Genomic DNA, 19,895 nt, shown 5'->3' with positions numbered 1-19,895 from the left:
CTTACTCTTCGTTTGAGAATCGAAGCTTAATTCAGCAACCATGCGTGTATAGTCTAATACTAAGATCATAGGATATATAAGGTATTTACTAAGGTTCTAGGTAAGGGTTGAAACAAATCAGGCTAGATCAAGCTTCATCCTTAGCAGGCCAGGCCTATCTTGTAAAAAGTTGGTTTGAGCTTAGCTTGCCACATGTTATAGGCTTACTTTTCAACCTAAGTCTAGCTTATGTAGAGGCTTGGCTTATCGTAAGACTTATTAAAAAAACCTATTGGATTACAAGGTTATTAGTGGTTTAAATTTAAGGTTATTTACTTCCCTAATAATTTCATAGAAAAAAATATTATTTTATAAAATTTTATTATTCGTAATGAGGAATTGGCCTTTAATTAAACTTTTAACTGGACTTTGAGCATTTTAAAGCCTAAAATGTTACATTCAAGCACAAGCATGTAATAAAATGTTTCCTTAATAAAATTCTTTCATAACTTTTCAAGCCAACAATATTCAAATACTTCCAAAAATTAGTTTGGATAAACAATTCACAGCACATGCAAACACTAGAAGTCTCTGGCCTTCTACCAACATGCAATCCATCAATAGTTTATCAAAGATTTGCATCTAAATACAACTAATCTCAAATAAATTAGTGTATGCAAAATGAGCCATATGTGGCAATATACAAATATCCATCACATAACAAAAAGATGCTATATAAGATTAGTTTGGTGGCTAAGTCTCCTGCGCCTTCTTTGATGGATTAGCCCTAGATTTGGTGCTTGAAATTGTTAAACCACAAGATGAGACAAAAGCCTCAATAACCAACAATCCTACTCATCAAGCATACAAGTAACCACTTGTGAGGTGTTAAGTGGAATAGTTACACAAATCATAATATTCACATTTGTCATATGGTTAAACATATATCAAAATATGACATTTCAATTTTTAATTATGCCTTATTTCCTCATACCTAATTTTCTCTAAATGAATCCATAGGCTAGTACTCATCCATGTAATTGGTAACTCAAAACAACAAGCTCACTGATCAAGTAATGTAAATCGGCTAAAATCTATAGAGTACAAGACAAGACCATGGGTTTCTCCTCTAGTCGACTAGCAAGGTGCCATAGCCTAACAATACATATATAGGCTCAATCAATAATCACACTTCATAATTAACAATAACAATTAGTCAACAATATTCAATTATTGTGCACAACACATAACAATAAACACAGTGCACAAAAACAGAGCCAGAACCTTTGCTCTGATACCAAAAAGGATGTCACACCTCTCTTTATAACCCATTATATATCAATTGGAACCAATATAACGTGTTTCGCAGCATTTCCGGATGAAAAATTTAAAGTCCAGAATTCTACTGTTCATCCTGTCCGTACACTGTTCATCCAAAAATGGGCCAACTTTGAAAATTCATAACTAAATCTAGAAAAATCGAAACGAAGTGGTTCCAATTTTCACACGAAGCTGGCTAAGATTTCTGTAGAGGAAAAACATAATCATTAGGCCTAATTCCATCCAAAATAATTCTAGGAAATTCGTCAAAATATATTGTTCATTTGGTAAATTTTCGAATTTTCAGTATTTTTGCCTAACTTTAGAAGGGCATAACTCTTAGCACACAACTTCAAATTTGATGAATTACCACTTGATTTAAAGCTAAAAATGAGATCTATTAGACTGCCAAATTTCATGCCCATATTCTCACAATTGCTCATTATTTTATGTGCCACAAGTTTGGCATTTTTTAGGGAATTTCTATCCCCTAATTACCCCTTTCTCTTTTTCCACATCCATTCCATAATGTACCATGCATAACTCTAACATTAGGGCATGAGAATAAAGTATAATACACATCATAACATCATCCATAACTAGATACCATCATTACATAAAGTTCAATGATACCTTACACAACATAACATAACAACATTAATTACATATTGCTCCACTATTCCAATACCAATTCCTTGCCTTGATCCATGCTTGGTCCATTTCCTAATTAGTGCATAGAATGACATAGGAGGAATGAGATTTCAAAGAAATCCCAGTAGCATATGAATTATAATTATCATGTAAATCAATGCAAGTTCAATTGTGACATGTTCATACAATCCAAACCATTCCCAACTCATAGGAATTCATGCCAAATACTAGGCAAGGAGAGGAACATCATATCATCCACATTGACATACCACAAAGCATTTGGCCAAAGCATAACCAATGTCAATCAAACAGTCAAGATCACCACAAAGTTCCTCCAAATCCAAGCAACAACAAATCACAACAAACAAGCAAGATAAACAATCAAATTATAATTCAAAGCTACCTTTGCAAAGCTTGTCCACTTAATTCCTCCAAGGAGCAATGCTTCTCCTTAATTCCTCCTCTTAATGCCTATTAAACCAAGCATAAACATAGGCCATATTAATCACAAAACAACTTAATTCTAACACTTTAACATTAACTTAACAATTCCCTCCTTTTTCTTTGATTTTCCAACAAAATGATTCCTCCTTTAGGATCAAATTTCTCATGACCCAGTCCTACACAATTTTTCATGAGGAATCCAATGGTGCAATCAGATTTTTAAAATTCAAACTCCTTCCCCATGATCCTCACTTGGCCGAATAGGGGGCTATATGCTTCTAAAAATTCAATTTTTGATTCCAATGATTTTAAACATCTTCCAACATTAAATCCCTACACAAAAACATGTTTTAAAGCCATTGGAATCATCAAATCAAGCAAACTCAAATTGCTTCTGCATGAACAGTGCAAAACGAAAATGAAGAACCAAAACCCTAACTTGGCTTTCTTCCAAAAATCAATCCATACACCACTTAATCTTGCTTATCCCACTTGATTATTAAGGTTTCTATCCTTCTCTAATCATCACATATCTCAACCGAAATTTTCAGATTTTTCCAGCCTTTTCCCAAGCAAAAATCCTTGTTTAATCAATGTAAAACTTAGGGATATTGATGCTTGGACATACCTTAGTGTTTCCTTGAAGTAGGTTGGATGATTTCTTGCCTAAAACACCTCAAAATTTTGTGCAAGTGTGGCTGGATGAACAGTGGCAGAGTTTCCCCTCATTTTCCCCAAATTTCTAACATTTTTCATGTATTTTCAAGGGGTATTTATAGAAAAATTCCATCTGCCCTCTCCCTCCTGATTTGCACGAATTGGGATAGCTCAATGGGGTTATGTGGCAGCCATCAAGTGTGAAAAATATTCAGATTTGAACAAGTGGGATTTCTCTAGATTTTTCCACAAAAATATCCCTTAATTTCACATTTTATTTAATAAAATGGTGGAATCTGGAAAGTGCACGAAATTGAGCCTTTAATAAGTCCATTGTGGGCCCCAAAAATGGTTTGGGTTGTCCCAAAAAGATGGCCTACAAACCAAATCACTATCTCAAACCAATTAGAAACTTTATCGGTTACTATTCACTAGTAATATTTCATAATTTTTCCAGACATCCAAAAATTCCTTTCTCTCCATGATAATTCACCTTTTGGTATGATAATATGATCTAGAAATTTTCAGAATTTTTCACCACCTCTAGGTATTTATTTTGAATTTTCCCCGGTTAGGCCTTTATTGGTGTCACTACGGGAAAATTAATTCCCTAAAATTAATCCTTGAGCTTCCAAGGCCTAAAACTAATTTTATAAATTCAAACAAACATTTAGATGAATTTTCCATCAATCTTCCAAATTTATTGAGGCCTTTAACTTATTAAAATAATTATTTTTCTTTATTTTTCCAATAATTTCCCGAAAAACCTCTATTTATGGGAAATTCCGTAATAATTCATTTTCACCGAAATTTCACCTTTCAGGCCTCAACTGAGTTTTCAAAACCTCTACTCTCCACTTTCCCATTTTTCAGGGATTTTCTGAAATTTTTCTCAAATTTTCTTGTTTTGCCCTTCCTAGACTGATACTTACGAAAATGCCAGCTCGGACCTCCTCGGGGTTTCACATCAAATGTTGTTTCATCTCCCTGTCTAGTTCCTACATTGACCCTTATCCCAATTTTAATCCCTTATAGCCAGGTAAAAATTTTTGGGATGTGACAGTTTACCCCCTTATTTGCTTTGTAATATGCCTTTGATCAATCAATGTCCACCATCCCCTCTCATATTTATACTCATGAGATTTATACAATAATTTTTTACCAATAACATAATAACTTTTCACATCGCCAAAATCAAGATTTCTAAATTTCATTCATCAACATCACTCCTTAAAACTATTTCTCAATAAATTCACATCCATATGGTAAGTTTATAAAAATCATAGTTTCATAACTATATTTTAATAACATAAACTATCTCAAGGCAATCTTAATAATAATACATCTCATTGCTTAAATCATAGCCCAATAGCATTCCAAAAATCTCATGTAATTGAAAGTCACTTACAACCATCACACAAGAATGCATAACAAGTAGAAAGAGGTTACTTTTCACTGAAACAAGACAATATACCACAATCAAACTAAGCCTTTTGCTCAAACCAACAATTTATAATCAATATATAACAATCACAAATAACCACATATTAATTCATAATTACTAGAGTAGTTCACAATGACAAAGACTCAAAGTTCCTCAAGAGCCCAACTCTTATCATAATCACAATCTAACCATTTGAACAATAAAGTAACAGTCTTAATAGCTTAGTTGAGTTATCTAAAACAATCATTAACCTCAAATTACTCAATTTGAATTAAATTCTCAATTTCACGCTTAGGTTCCTAGCCTTAAAATAACCACTTAAGAATTTCAAGCTCTATGAATAATCTAAATAGATTAAATATTAATTCTAACTCATAATAGCATAATCCAACCATTAAACCTTGATTCAAATCATCACATTATCATCAACCGTAAAAAAACCCTCAAAATACAAACCCTAGATTCAAATTCCTCAAAACTCTAACTCCAAGAAAACTAAACCAATTAAACATTTAAACTAGTCTATATATGTGATTTAAACTAAAAATAATCAATCAAAATCTCAGCCCATTTGAAATCATTGAAAAACTCTAAGATTCAACCATCTCAATCTTGAATAATCCAAGAGAAAAAAAGTAGAAATAAGGTTAGAAATACTTATTTGATGTTTGGAGGTTCAAATATACTCCTCTAGGTCGAAAACACCTAACCTCTTGAAAATTGTGTCTGAAATAGACTTATAAATCCATATTTTGATGTGTTCACAATAGTGATCATCTAACAAATAACATAGTGAATACTCTGTGTTGTTTGTTATAGCAAGCACCTAATAAACATCTAGAAAATGACACAGTCAACACACTATGTTATTTACTATAGCAAACGTCTAGCAAAAATAAAATAAAATAAAAATGTTCAACTTTGAAAGTTCATTACTAACTTCGTGGGTCTCCAAAAATTACAAACTAGACATCTTTGGAAAGCTTGAGATGTCTTTTTCCAATGCAAAAAGAATCATTCAAAAATATTATTGTTTGACTCTTTAAAATCTTTGAATACCAAGGCTGCTCTAAAAAGTCTAAAAGACATTGCTTTCAGTTATTCTCTTTTATATTTATATGCCTCAATTAACCTTAATCAACAAAATTAGCTTTTATTCCCATACAATTCAAGGTTTAATCACACTAATCCTAGCTTAAAAGTCTTTAAACTTTAGGCTTGAAAATTTAGGATATTACACTTTATGACATGCAATATATGATGCTTCTTGATGGGTTTTCATAGCTTTTATTTCTCTTTCTTCTTTCATCTTCCATTTCTCCCTTTTTCTTCTTCTCCTTCTTTTTCTATGTTCATATCTATTACTTATCCCAACTTCTTATGCATACTCCTAAAAAAAGAAAACAATAAATCGAGCAACCCTCTAAGTTTCACAGTTTTTTTTACATGTTTGTACCATTTTTTGGGGTTGATTGGGAATCAATTCATACTAAAACATCGATCATTTTATCCCCCTTTGAGTATGCATTTGGAAGCATTATAGTTTAGGTGAATTATTAATTAAGTCCATATATTAAAATCTTACATTTTGCCTTTCAGGTTACTATTTATTTGGTAATTTCAGATTTTTAGTCTAATTTTAAAAATTCATAACTAATTACAGAAAAATTTTATTAAGGTGATTCAAGTCTTTATTTAAAACTTTTTCAATTTTATTTAGGGAAAAAAATACTTATTAGATCATTTACTTGCTTATTTAACATAGAAAAATATGTGAAATGGTACTACTCATATGGTTAAAATAGTAATTTACAGCTTTTCTGTCCTAATTTTGAGCAATCATAGCTTCTAGCACACACAACCATTTTTGGTGATCTACCACTCATTTTGAAGGATATGTACTAGTTATTCATAAAATATCATAAGCAGATTTGTTCAGTTGCTTTATTTTTCCTTTGCCTCACTTTTATTGTTGTTGGAATGTTTCTCTTTTTATTAAACTTAGCATGCCATAAACAAACATTACCATGCATACATCATTACATAACATCATATGCATGTTCTTGAATACATCAACATAAAAGAGAAATATCACATTACAAAACATAAACACATTTCTCCAATTTTTCTTTTTTTCCTTTTGATCCTTATTATGCATTCTTCATCCTTGCATATAATATCTATTATGGTTGGTTAAGGGAGGTAAGATTCAGGGGAGTCTTAGTAACAAACAATTAACACCCAAACATACAAGGCATAGCTTGGCATTCATAACATCCTTGCAAACCTAATATTTTCATGACATAATGACATGTTTAAAAACTATCATGACTTAATCATAAATCACATAGGCCTATGACATGCTTCAAATATTATCACACACACAATGGATGATTTCATAAAATTACATAAACATAACAAACATGTTATACATGCAAGAAAATACTAGGCACATAACAGTAGGGTAAAATTTGCTATCTTTTAAGCCTTCACATTCTTTCTCCTGCTCCCTATGTACCCAACCTTTTAAGTTGTTTGATCCACCTTTCCATTCATCTTTCTTGACCTCTCATACCCTTAAATTCATTAACACATCATACATTCTAACTATTAAAGCCATGATAACGAGCCACATCTAAACATATCAGTATGCATTAACCTCTAACTTTTGGACTTTCAATCCAATCTTTCTAAAATTAATTTCACATGCAATTTTCCCATAATTTTGTATGTAGAATGCATTTTCAGCTCAAAATCCAACTCCTTCCCTTTTGAACTAGTTTAGCTAAATACTATTGGGTTTGAGGGCAAAATTTTATTTTCACTTCTAATGCTTCGAAACGTACTTTCTCATTTGTACCCTACTTAATTTTTCTTTCTAAACAAATTGGAAGTATCAAAATCATCACAATCCAACCCTAACCCTAGTCTTGGTTAAAATTATACAAAAGTCAAGGGGAAGTTGAATTCTTTTTAATTTCATCACAAAACCACTTGATTACTACTTTTCTCTTCCTCTCTTTCATCAATATTTCGTGCTCCTCTATCTTTCCTCAAACTTGGCCTAAAATATCTACTAAAATGGGGGAAAGAGGGGTATTTATAATGCCTCTCAAGTTGACCATTCATAGTTCACCATCAATCTTGCACAAAATCACGATGACCATGTGTCATCCTTTCCAAACCTCCATGTAAGTTCAAAGACTTTATTTTTCCCTTGAAGTTGGAATAAATTACCATGGTCATGTGTCATCACCTCGAAGCTTCCATGTGCCTTGACCAAAGTGGAAAGTAGTTTGAAATCTAAAGAGGTTTCCTTTTCAATTTTGCCCTTTAACAATTTCTAAAATTCCAACACCATCCCTTCATGAAAATGTGCCAAAAGTAGAGAGAAAATAGGGAGAAATTCATCCAAAAATAAATCCTAGGTTATTCCTCCATTGATATTGCAATATTGCACTGTAATTTTTGGGTCTTGACTTTCCCAATAGTACTAACATGTGTTTTGATATCCTTATCCTATTGCTACTTGATTAGACCGGGATAATGTAGTATAGGGTGCAACCAATCGTTCTTTTCGAGGAGTGCTTTATTGGGAAACAACCTAGTCTAAATTGGTAATAAAAAACATGATGATTTTGGCAAAGAAAAAGGGGGATTTTCAATTGTTTAAGGGTGATGCAATAAATATAAAGTGCACATAATTAAATATTTTTGGTATTTTAATTGAATAAAGGAATGTTTTGGATTAAAAGGGAATTATGGTGAAACAGTCTCTTGATGATGAAAAACTCAGCTATCACTGCTCTTTTAAAATGAATGGGAGTTTTAGAAAGTCTCTAAGTCTGAAGAAAACCCCAAGTAATCATTTGGGTTCAATGTCTTAATTAATAAAAATTCACTTTAATCAAAGTTAATTAACATCTCTTAAAACATTGTTATAACCCACTTAGACTGTAGATGAACGGATAATGCAAATGCCCTCAAAAAGTCAATCGACAATCATTGACTACTAAGCACACAGAATAATCACCAGTAATCACTGATAATTAAATGAACACAAGAATTCAAAACTGATATATATGAATAATGCAACAATAACATCATCCAATCCAAATACATTCAACAGTCTAAACACAAGATTTACAATCATAAATCAAGTTTGAAACAGATGCAAAAATCCCTAAATCTAGAAATCTTTAACTTAGAATCAAACACAAGTTTAAACCAATAACTCCCCTAGTAGGTCCTTAAGCTCAAGCTTTGTCTTCCATCACCAAGAGGCGAAGGGTTTAGCCTCTTATGTTTTCAAATCGATTGTAATTGCTCCAAGAATGAACAGCTATGGTTGATGCTAAAAATGGTGTTGGAAAAATAGAGAAGAAGGTGATTGAAGTGGTTTAATCGGTTTAGAAATGTAGAAAATGGTGAAGAGATGAAGAAAAATGGAGGTTTCAGGTGTAGGATCAATTGAGGCTAGAGAGAGGATGGAGGAGGCTTCTATCCTTGCAAATCTATAGAATGGAAGGCTCCTCTTTCATGGTGGCTGCCCCCCTTAGGTGTCGAAACTCAAAAACCTATTCTAAAATGCACAGCTTCACTTAACACACTTAGGTCGCGACCTCAGAAGTGTCAGGTTGCGACTTAGGGGGCCTAGGTCATGACCTCATAGGTTTCATGTCACAACCTGGGAAGACAAAGAGCTTTCAGTCTTGACTCAGGTCCAAAATGCGTAGTTTCATTAAAAGGGCATCCAGGTCGTGACCTCAGAAGTCCATGTCACGACCTAGGGAGGCAGCACACTCCATATCTTGTGTTTCGATACTTATAACTTTGTGACTCCATTAACGTTGTATCTTAGGTCTTGGATCCTTCTCCAATTGCCTGAAAATCACAACAAAGAGCTTTGTAAAGACTAACTGATTACAAATCAAGGCAATTACAATTAAGAAGAGAAAAATGACCCTTTTTTACCCCTTAAACAACAAAATGCAATGCATGACTCAAAATAATCAAATGGATATAAATGCATGCATAATGAGGGTAAAAGTGTTGCAAAAAATTAGAAAACACTTGAGTAAACTATATAAAGATTGGGTTCTATCACTACTCTCCCTCTCTTATCATATATGACTTCAAATAATGATAATAACTAAGAAAAGTGTCCTTAGGGTTTGTGTGTCTAAAAAGGGAACATCAATTTATTTTATTGCACCGTATATTTAACCAAATGCTTTCTGATATTTCTTGGTTCTGTAAATTCACTCCTCTACTTCACTAGCTCCCTTTTGTTTTCTCTAATTTTTTTTAAACCAAAACTCAACCTGTATATATCTGTTTTAGATATTCCCCAAATAATCCCCTTAGTAAAAATTACACTTTAAATATTTTTAAAGCCAATCTCTTGCAATTAGAACCATTCAATAAGAGATTAAGTTAGAAAATTTTGAATTTTTAAATTTAATTTCTTGGGTAACTATTCATTGTAATCCTAATTTTGGCCCATTTTTGAAAAATCATATCTAATTCAAGAAAAATAAAAATAACATGGTTCTAATCCTACTTGAAGCTTTCAATAAGATCTTTAAGGAAAAAATACATCCAAAATATGATCTCAACTCATGTGTGCTCAATTTCAACACCAAAGTGTACTATTCATTTGGTAACTTTTCCAATTTTTAAGAATTTATGCCTAACTTTAGAAAAGTATAACTTCTTATACAAAACTCTAAATCTTATGAATTACCACTCAGTTTAAAGTAAAAATAAGATCTATTAATTTGTCAAGTTTCATGACCAAACTCTTTCATTTGTTTAAAATTTTGTATGGTCATACTTTACCTCCATTTAGGTCACCTTTTATCCTTTTTATGCATAACTTGCTGTAACACCTCAATAGCCATTCAAACATGATTTAACCATGTTTTACAATATAACAAGTGTATTCACATAAATTACAGCCCTCAAAGATCATCTAAACATCAATCCATAAATATTACAATACTTATACATAAAGTTCATTATAATTTCTTCATCGTGACACCATTTCCTTGCCTTTGCCCATATCACTTGCATCCCCTATTGGTGTTATTAGGATATAGAGAGGAATGAGATTTCATGAAAATCTCAATAGCAAAGAAATTACAATCATAATGTTAAACAAGCAAGGTAAGTTAGAATCAAATTCACAAGCATCCATTTAATTCTATACCATGTAAAATCATATCAAACCATTCAAAGAACAATATATTAGCACATTTTGCCAAGACATACAATGCAGCCTATTACACCTTACATTTAGACAACATTATATCTCCTTTGAAACTATTTGGAATCATTTCCTCTGACCTTAAGCTAGAAAAATTTGAATTTTCAAATTTCACAAATTCGGGTTACTATTCATTATAACCCTAATAAAGGTCAAATTTTGAAAAATCATAACTAATTCTAGAAAAATCAAAATGAGGTGGTTCCAAGTTCTACTTAAAGCTCTTAATATGATCCTTTTGAAGAAAAATACTCATTGGTATCAAGAAATCACCAATTAATTCCAAAATTCACAAAAAGTGGTACTATTCATATGGTTATTTTTTAATTTTTTAGAATTTATACCCAATTTTGGATAGGCATAAGTTTTTGTAAAAAATTCCAAATTTGAATAAATACCATTTTTTTAAAGCTAAAAATATGATATATAAACCTGCCAAATTTTAGCCAAATTCTCATCCATTTGCATAGAATTTTGTATGGTCAAACTTTACCCTTAAAAAAGTTAACTTTTTATTCCTTTTTTATGAAATTCTTGATTATTCTTCTGTTTTCATTCCGTATGACCTTTCCAATCACATAACCCATGCAAAGACATGATTTTTTTGATGATATAATCACATGCATGTCAACTTTGGTCATTAATACATTAATCCCACATAATTTACAATAATTGATAACAATTCATAATAATTACAAACATTGTTCCAAGAGGCATAAAAATCAATTATCTCCTAAAATGATTCGCTTTCCTTTGTCTTTGCTTAGTCCAACCCCTAGTCGGTGAATATTTGAACGTAAAAGAATGAGATTTCATAGAAATTCTAGTAGCAATGAATCATAATTATCATGCTATGTAAAAAGTTGCTATGTTATCATGAAAATAACATTAACATGCAACATTTCATGTATATATCCTTTGCCATGGAAAGAGAGCAATCAATCAAGCCATTATACCATTCCTCAGAACATATTACCAAGGCATATTCAACATAAAATTCCATACATAATCACATAATTTGCTCAATCACATCATGCAACATAAATCAAATAACACATACACATTTAAACAAGTAAGAAAGCATTCAAATTATGAGTTCAATGCTATCTTTTGATTAATTATTCAAATCAGCCTCTTTGGGAAATTTGTGCTCCTCTTTGATTTCTTGCATAATACCTATCAATCTAAGTATAAACACATTCCAAATTATCAATAATCCAAGCATAAACACTAATGCTCAATATTAAACTCAATTAAACCCCCTTTTCCTTGATTTTTGACATAATTATTTCCTCTTTGTTTCAATCAATCTCTTGGACCATTCCTACACAATTTTTCATGTAGAATCTAAATATCAAATCAGATTTAAAAAAATCATACTCCTTTCCCTTTGAACTGATTTGGTTGAATAGGGTAGGCTTAGGTTCCAAAATTTTCATTTTTGATTCCAATGATTTCAAAAACTTTTTCTTGGTGTTTCCCTACACAAAAATACTTTTTAAACTCATTAGAATCATCAAATCACTAACCTCGAAATTTCATGGTGGCCGAATAGGGTATATAAAACCCTAACTTTGGTTTTCTTCAAAAATTCAATCCAAATATCAATTAAACATGCTATTTGAAACTCATATTCATGGTTTCTATCCTTTCCTAAATCATTCTTGAACTGACCAAAATTTCACAGTATAGGGGCTTAGGTTTTGTCATGAAATTTCAACCAAAATAACCCTTAAATCTAACCAAAATCAAGCTTAGACATACCTTAATAGATCATTGCTTGAAACTTGATGATTTCCTCTTGATTTGGAAGTATTTAGGTGCTTTTGAAGGATGAGATTTTGGTTGGATGGAATTTTTTCTCTTTTTTCTAATTTTGGCCGAATTTCATGTATTTAGGGGGTATTTATAGAGCTCAAAATCTGACCATAATCCCTCTAAAGTGGCACTATTTTTTGCCACATAAGAGGCCTTATGTCCCTCTTCTTAACCCCTAAATTTTAGATCATGCCAAGTGTCCCTTCTTCTTGATTTTTTTTTGGATTTTGGGCTTAAATTGGGCTTGAGCTCTCTTAACATAATGGACCATGGCTGCACAAAATTTTTGGGCTTTCTTGGCCCAATATGAAGGCCAAAACTGATTAAAAAGAAAGAGGAGCTGTGGTCTGGTTATGAATATCAATCTCTAACCAAAACTCACTACTTTAGTTACTATTTTCAAAAATAGTTCTGGACATCTAAAAATTCATTTCTCTCCATAAAAAACTTTATTTTAATATAGAAAAGCCCCTTAATATCTCAACCTCTAACTATTTATTTTGAATTTTCTCTGAAATCAGGCTTTACTGTTAAGATTTCAGTAATAAATATTCTAAAATTAATTCCTGCACTTCTAGGGCCTGGGAATAATTTTATAAAATCTTAGATAATTTTCTCATATTTTTACAGGAATTATTGAGGCCTCTACATATTTAAAATAATTAATTTTGCTCGATTTTTACTATTATTCCCAAAAGCCTCTGTTTTCAGGAAATTCTGTAGTAAGCTATTTTCATGGTATTTCAACTTGTAAAGCCTCAACGAGGGTTCCAAAACTTCTAATTTATCAATTTTCCATTTTTGGAATTTTATTTTGTAATTTTTCCATTTTGTCCTTCTTGGACTGACAATTTCAAAAATATTAGTCCAGACCCTCTTTGGATTTTATGTCATGCCTAGCTTCATCAGCCAATCTACTTTTCCTATTGGCCCTTGACTTAATTTTTCTTCTCATTATCTGGATTAAATTTTATAGGATGTGACACAACCAATTAACACATTACCATAAAACAAGTTTAAACACAACATGGCATACATTCAAAGAGTTATACTATATAACAACTAAGCAAGTCAATGTTAAAATTGTAAATCCCATGCTGCCTGTTTTGCTTTTAGATTACACAACCTCCTCTCTTGCTTCTTGAGCTTCTACTTGCTCACTAATATGACCTACCAAACAACAAGAATAATTGTATTCCAAATCAATAATACCATTCATCACATAATTCTTTCTAAAACCCTACCCTTTTAGCCTTTCAATTTAGGGTTCTAGTATTATCAATCTTTCTATAATTATTATAGGTTTTATTTACATAATTTTCCATATATAATCCTTATTTGAACATAGATTCATCAAAATCCAAGTCCTCCTATTACTTCTCCCCTTGGCCGAATAGGGGTACATTAGGGTTAGGGTTCACAACTTCATTTTCAATTTTAATGCTTCCAAATACATGCTCTTCACATGCCCTACACAATTTCATCTCCTAAATCCATTTGAAGCATCAAAACAACAAAATCAAACCTAGGGTATCATTCTTTACTTGGCTGAGCAGTCCTGTATACATGCACAAATTGATATCTTTCAAACAATAAGGTTTAATCACTATCCAACAATTATTTCCTATCCTTTAAATCATATAAAAACTTAATATCAATCATAATCCATCAAGAAGCATTTTGTACAGCACCAACCCTTAGAGTTTTCAATCATTAAACTCCACCAAAACCAAGTTTAAAACCATCAATCCAAAAAAATCAAACACTAGATAGGATAGTCATGCTTTTACCTTGATTAAATACTTGAATAGCCTTGTTTTTGCCTTGTTCTTTCTCTCCTCTTTCTCTTCCTCTCTTGACCAAAACTTCTCTACCTCCCAGGCTCCCAATTTGGCCGAAGAAAACTGAATAGAATGGAGAGGAAGTAGGATATATAAGGCTTGATCAAACTTACCATGTGGTAGCCTTTTTAGCCATTGATTTTTACCATAGGACACTTAGCCAAGTCTCCTCTCTTCCTCCTCATTTAGGCACCACATGTCCTCTTAAGTGTCCTCCACATTTAATGAATTTGCCACCTCATGGGACACATAAACTTCCATGTGTAGAAATCTACATATTTTAGTCAAATATCCAACCTTCCAACTCTATCTTTCAACAAATTGTATCATTCCATCTGGTTCCTCACCCTCCATATATGGCATCATTCAAGTCAAAAAAATGGGAGAAAATTTGGCCCCATTAAGCTTAAGGCTATCACACTATGTGATTTCACTAAATCAGTTAAATTTTTCTCAGATCCTATAAAATTCACTATCACTAAAAATTCATTTCGTTGCACCAATATCTTATTTTTGATGAGAAAAGGTTCTTCAAATTTTCTTAGATTTTATTTTGATCCATAACAATCAATTTTTTTTCCAAAATCAACCCCTTATTGATATAATTTCCAGTGTTAAATAATTTAAAACTAACCTTTACATCTCTAGAGGTTGGAAACAATTTTAAAATCCATAATAATCCTTCAAATAGTTTTTCAAAGTTTTTCAGGAATTATTGAGGCCCCTATATATTTTAAATAATTCAATTTGGCCAATTTTCCTTTAATTAGCCAAAATTCCAAGAAAATAACAAAAAATCTAAAATAAATTATTTTCATCTTATTGCAAGCCTCAAATACTATTCTTTACCCTTTATTATATTTTTCATACTCTATTTAATATTAGAAATGACAGTCCGGTTTCTGTTTGATTTTAGTTCAAAAGTTGTGCCGTCCATCTCTTGGGTACCCTATTTAACCCATGGTCTATTTTATATTTCTTATTTTCTAGGTTAAAATTAATAGGATATGACACTTTCAAGGGTTGGAAATAATTTTATAATCTTCTACAATCTCCAAACTAATTTTTTTCCCATTTTTATTTGATTATTTGATGCCTCTATATAATTAAAATAATTGACTTTGACTACTTTTTTTTTTTCCTAATTAGCCAAAATTTTCCTAATTAGCTGAATTTCTAAAAATCTCTTAAATTTATTCTAGGGGTATTTTTATCATCTTTAACCTCAAATAGGCATTTATACCTTATTTTTTATTTTCTAGAAATTTTATGAAATTCTGGGCATATTTTCCATCATTACCTTTTTTGGCCCGAAACTTTTCAAAGTTACAATTTGGTCTTTGCTAAGGTTTAACCTCAAAAATAATCTCATTGAGATCTTTAACATGACTTCTAATCCATAATCATTCTTATTTCTCATACTTAGCCCCTGCGACTTTACCATAGTCTCTATCTTTCTTATCCCTTGGTTTTAGAAAACTTTCACTTTGCAATTGGAACCCTGAGAATTCTTCTATCCTTGTAAAAAACATACGAGACTCTACCAAAAAAGGTCTCATAGTATGCTCATTTTAGGCTATTTTTTCTACTTCTAGACCTAAAATTTAGGATGTTACACATACACTAAACTAGATCATACTAAAGGTCGGTTTACTCGTTTCTGGTTTAAGCCCACCGATGTAGTCTAGTTTTTGGAACCATGAATAAACCGCACAAAGCACTATTTAACTAGGTATAACAATATATATATGTTTATACACATATAATTTACGTATGTATCTATAATATAATAGTTTATAAGAAAATTTTACAATTTATGCACGTATGTATTACATAATTTGTTTTTATATAATTAAATTAAAAGACAGTCAACAAGAACTCACAGTTCACATGTATACAGAAGAATCAGTTATTCTAGAGGTATCAATGACTGTGAGATCATAAACGTAAGTATCTATTAATAAATTACTCAAAAACTACTTATGTATATGTTGCTACTATATATATATATTACATTAAAATATCAAGGGAAAACCCCACAAATGACATTTAAAATGTATGAAAGATAAATCAAGGTGTTGTGTAACACCTCCTTTAATATCCCATTATGAAACATCTTTCCTTTAATTCCTCAAAGTACGTGTTTGGAAGCGTTATGGCTCAAGCGATTCACAAAAGAAGCCCATGAACTGAAAATTTACAATTAGTTCTCAGGTTATTGTGCACTAGTTAAATTTCATATTTTTAGTTCAACTTGAAAAATTCATAACTAAATATAGAAAAATTGTATTGAGGTAATTTAAAATTCTATTTGAAGCTCTTTCAATTCTCTACAGGGAAAAAATATCAAACTAGACTTATCTCAAGCCAATTCATATAGTTAATCCATGAAGATCACTGTTCATTTGGTAAATTCTGGAACCTCCAGATTTCTTACCTCAACTTTGAAAATTCGTATCTTTTAGTGTACACATACAATTGAGATGATCTACCTATTATTTTAAAGCTTGGGATGTGTACAGCATGTTTACCAAATTTCATAGCTTAACTCATTCATTTGATAGGTTAAACTGGAGCTAAAAATTGACTGTTTTAGGACCTATGTTTTATTCATTAGACAATTTTTATTGTTTTGGCATGCATAACTTGGCCCTATCCTTTCCCATTCATTCTTATACCTTTCTATTCATGCCATAAACATTCTAAACAAACATATTGCATCATTGGCATTCATATACATAATTTACACAATAGGAGAATTATACATTAACCAATAGCTTCAATCATTAACATGAATAATTCTGCACTTTCTTCTCCTTCCTTCTCATGCTTTCCTTCATGCAATCATTTTCTATCACACTTGACCTAAATAGTTGGTTAGAGACGGGTGAGATTCTAGAGAATCTCAGTAGCAAACAATAACCATCCAAATATACATGGCAAGTTTGGCATTTATAACATGCTTGCAACTTAACTCCTTTATAACACAATGACATGTTTGGAAATCATCATGCATTGACCATAAAACACATAGGCTTATGACACATTTCAAACATATTCATAATCATAATGCATGATTTTATAAAACCATATAAACACCGAACATGTCATACATGCAAGCAAATACCAAGTACATAAGAGTAGGGTAAAGTTTGCTACATTGTGTACTTAAGCTTTCTTCTTACTCCTTTTTGCTTCCAACGATTAAGGTTGCTTGATCAACACATCCAAACCTTCTCTTGGATGCCTCAAGGTCCTAATCGCAGCCACAAGGGTCACATTACTCATTAAGACCAAGAATTACACAATACGGAAGACGTATGTCCTTAAACTTAATCCCTTTTTCCTTAATTTATAATATAGTGTTCTAGATTTGTAAAAATTGTTCCCTTAAGCCAATCCTACACAATTTTTCCTAAGGAATCCAAATATGATCTTAGATTCATCAAAATCCAGCTTCTTCTTCTAGTCCTAGGCCAAAACTGAAATCTGCCACTTAATTTCCAGTTTTAATTTCAATGCTTCCAACTTCATTGTTTCATCTTATCCCTACATAATTTTTCATTTTAAACACATTGGAAGAATCAAAATAATCAAAATCACATCCTAGGCATAAGAACCAAGTCTGACCAAAACATTTCCTCAAGTTACACAATCATGAAATTCAACCAATTTCAGCATAAAACCACTTGATTCGAGTTCCTTTCAAGCCTTTGAACATTATTCTAAAATCAATTTCATCTTCTCCTCAACTTAAAGATTTTGGGCAGCATGTCCCTCTAGAGTTTCAAGCTCCCAAAAATTATTAAAATCCATAACCAAGCTCAATAACAACAAGGGTAGTGAAAACTACATCAAAAACCATAAACATACCTTGTTTTAGAGCTTGATCTTGCATGGGACCACTTGACCTTTCTTTCTCCCTCTTCTTTCCCTCTCTAGAAACCATTTTGCCAGAGCTTCCCCAAGCTTTCCTCTAGGTTGGACGAAAATGAGGGAGGGGAAGGGGTATTTATAGAAAACAAGGCTGAATCTGGGCTGTTGATCTTAAAAATATGTGGCTTGATCTGGACTGTCCATTTTCTCTTTTAATCTTATGGTGACAAGTGTCCTATGACATTATGCTTACCTCATCATGATGACATCATGCTTATATCATTAAGCCACATGTTGCCAATCTAACCATACACGTGTCTTGCATCCGGCCGTACACGTGTCTTGCATCCAATCGTACACATATCATCCATCTTTTTCCCATCTGGCCGTACACTTGTCTCTCCCATGTCCCTTCATCATTGTGGCATAAAAGTAGGGAGGAAAGTAATATAAAATTCGTGTAAAATATAATCCTCAGGTATTCCTCCACCTATTTTGCCATTTTGCATCGTATAGGATACTTTTTCGTGTCCTGACTTATCAGGGACCATTGTGACATGTTCTGGCACCATTTTCTCATGTCAAATAAATCCACATGGCATTATATAACATTCCTAAAGAGAGTGATGCTCTTCCCTTGTTCTTCCATTAAAATAATTAAAATAACTAATAATATTTATTCGGAGTGATCTTGATCGAATTCTTTCTACCGATCTACAACTCTGAGAATCTGTCTCTAGGTACCAATACTATTTATTCATCACAAGGAATTCCTCTAATTTTTCTTAAGTCAAAAGTCAACCTTTGACTTTGACTTTCCCTAGATAGTGTATAAATAAGCTTTAAATTCCATTAAAGCCAACTTTTTGCTTTTTGGGGATGGAATTATTTTTAAAACCTGTGATAATTCCTCGAGTATTTTGTTTCCATTTTGTCTGATTATCTGAGGCCTCCCTATACTTTAAATAATTTATTTTTAAAAAATATTTCAAATAAGTCAAAACCTTAGGAATTCCGCAAATTCCTTCTAAGGGCATTTTCGTCATTTTTAGCCTCATACAGGCCTCTGAACTTTATTCCTATTTTTCTGATTTTTTTGAGGTATTCAGGCCTTAACCTACCATTTCCCATTTTTTTGAGATTTTCAAGCATAATTTTCATTTTTGCCCTTACCAGCCCAAAACTTTGCAAAATGACGATTTTATCCCTAGTTTGGCTTAACCTCAAAATTCACCACATTGAGGCCTCCAACATAACCTTTCACCTATATTTATTTCTATTTCTCATTCTTGGGCCCTGAGACTTCTTTTGAGTCTCTAACTTCCTCTTTTTCTCAGTCCTAGAAAACTTTCCCTTTACGATTTAATCCTTGAGAATCTCTATATCCTTCTCTGGGACCTCTGCCAAAAAGGAGTCTATTAGCTTGCCCAATTCAGGCTAATTTCGGTACTTTTAGGTCCAAAATTCAAGATGTCATGCACTATAGGTCAATTAGAACCATTGTAACGCATTTCCATACGTTTCGAAGCGAAGAATTTCAATTTCAAAACTTTGCATATAAGTCTATCTGTATACTGTTCATCCGAATTTAGGTCAA

The sequence above is a fragment of the Neltuma alba genome, unplaced genomic scaffold, assembly GCF_004799145.2.
Source record: "Neltuma alba isolate B1F8T4 unplaced genomic scaffold, ASM479914v2 tig00000201_pilon, whole genome shotgun sequence".
NCBI lineage: Eukaryota > Viridiplantae > Streptophyta > Magnoliopsida > Fabales > Fabaceae > Neltuma > Neltuma alba.
This window is presented reverse-complemented; position numbering follows the sequence as displayed.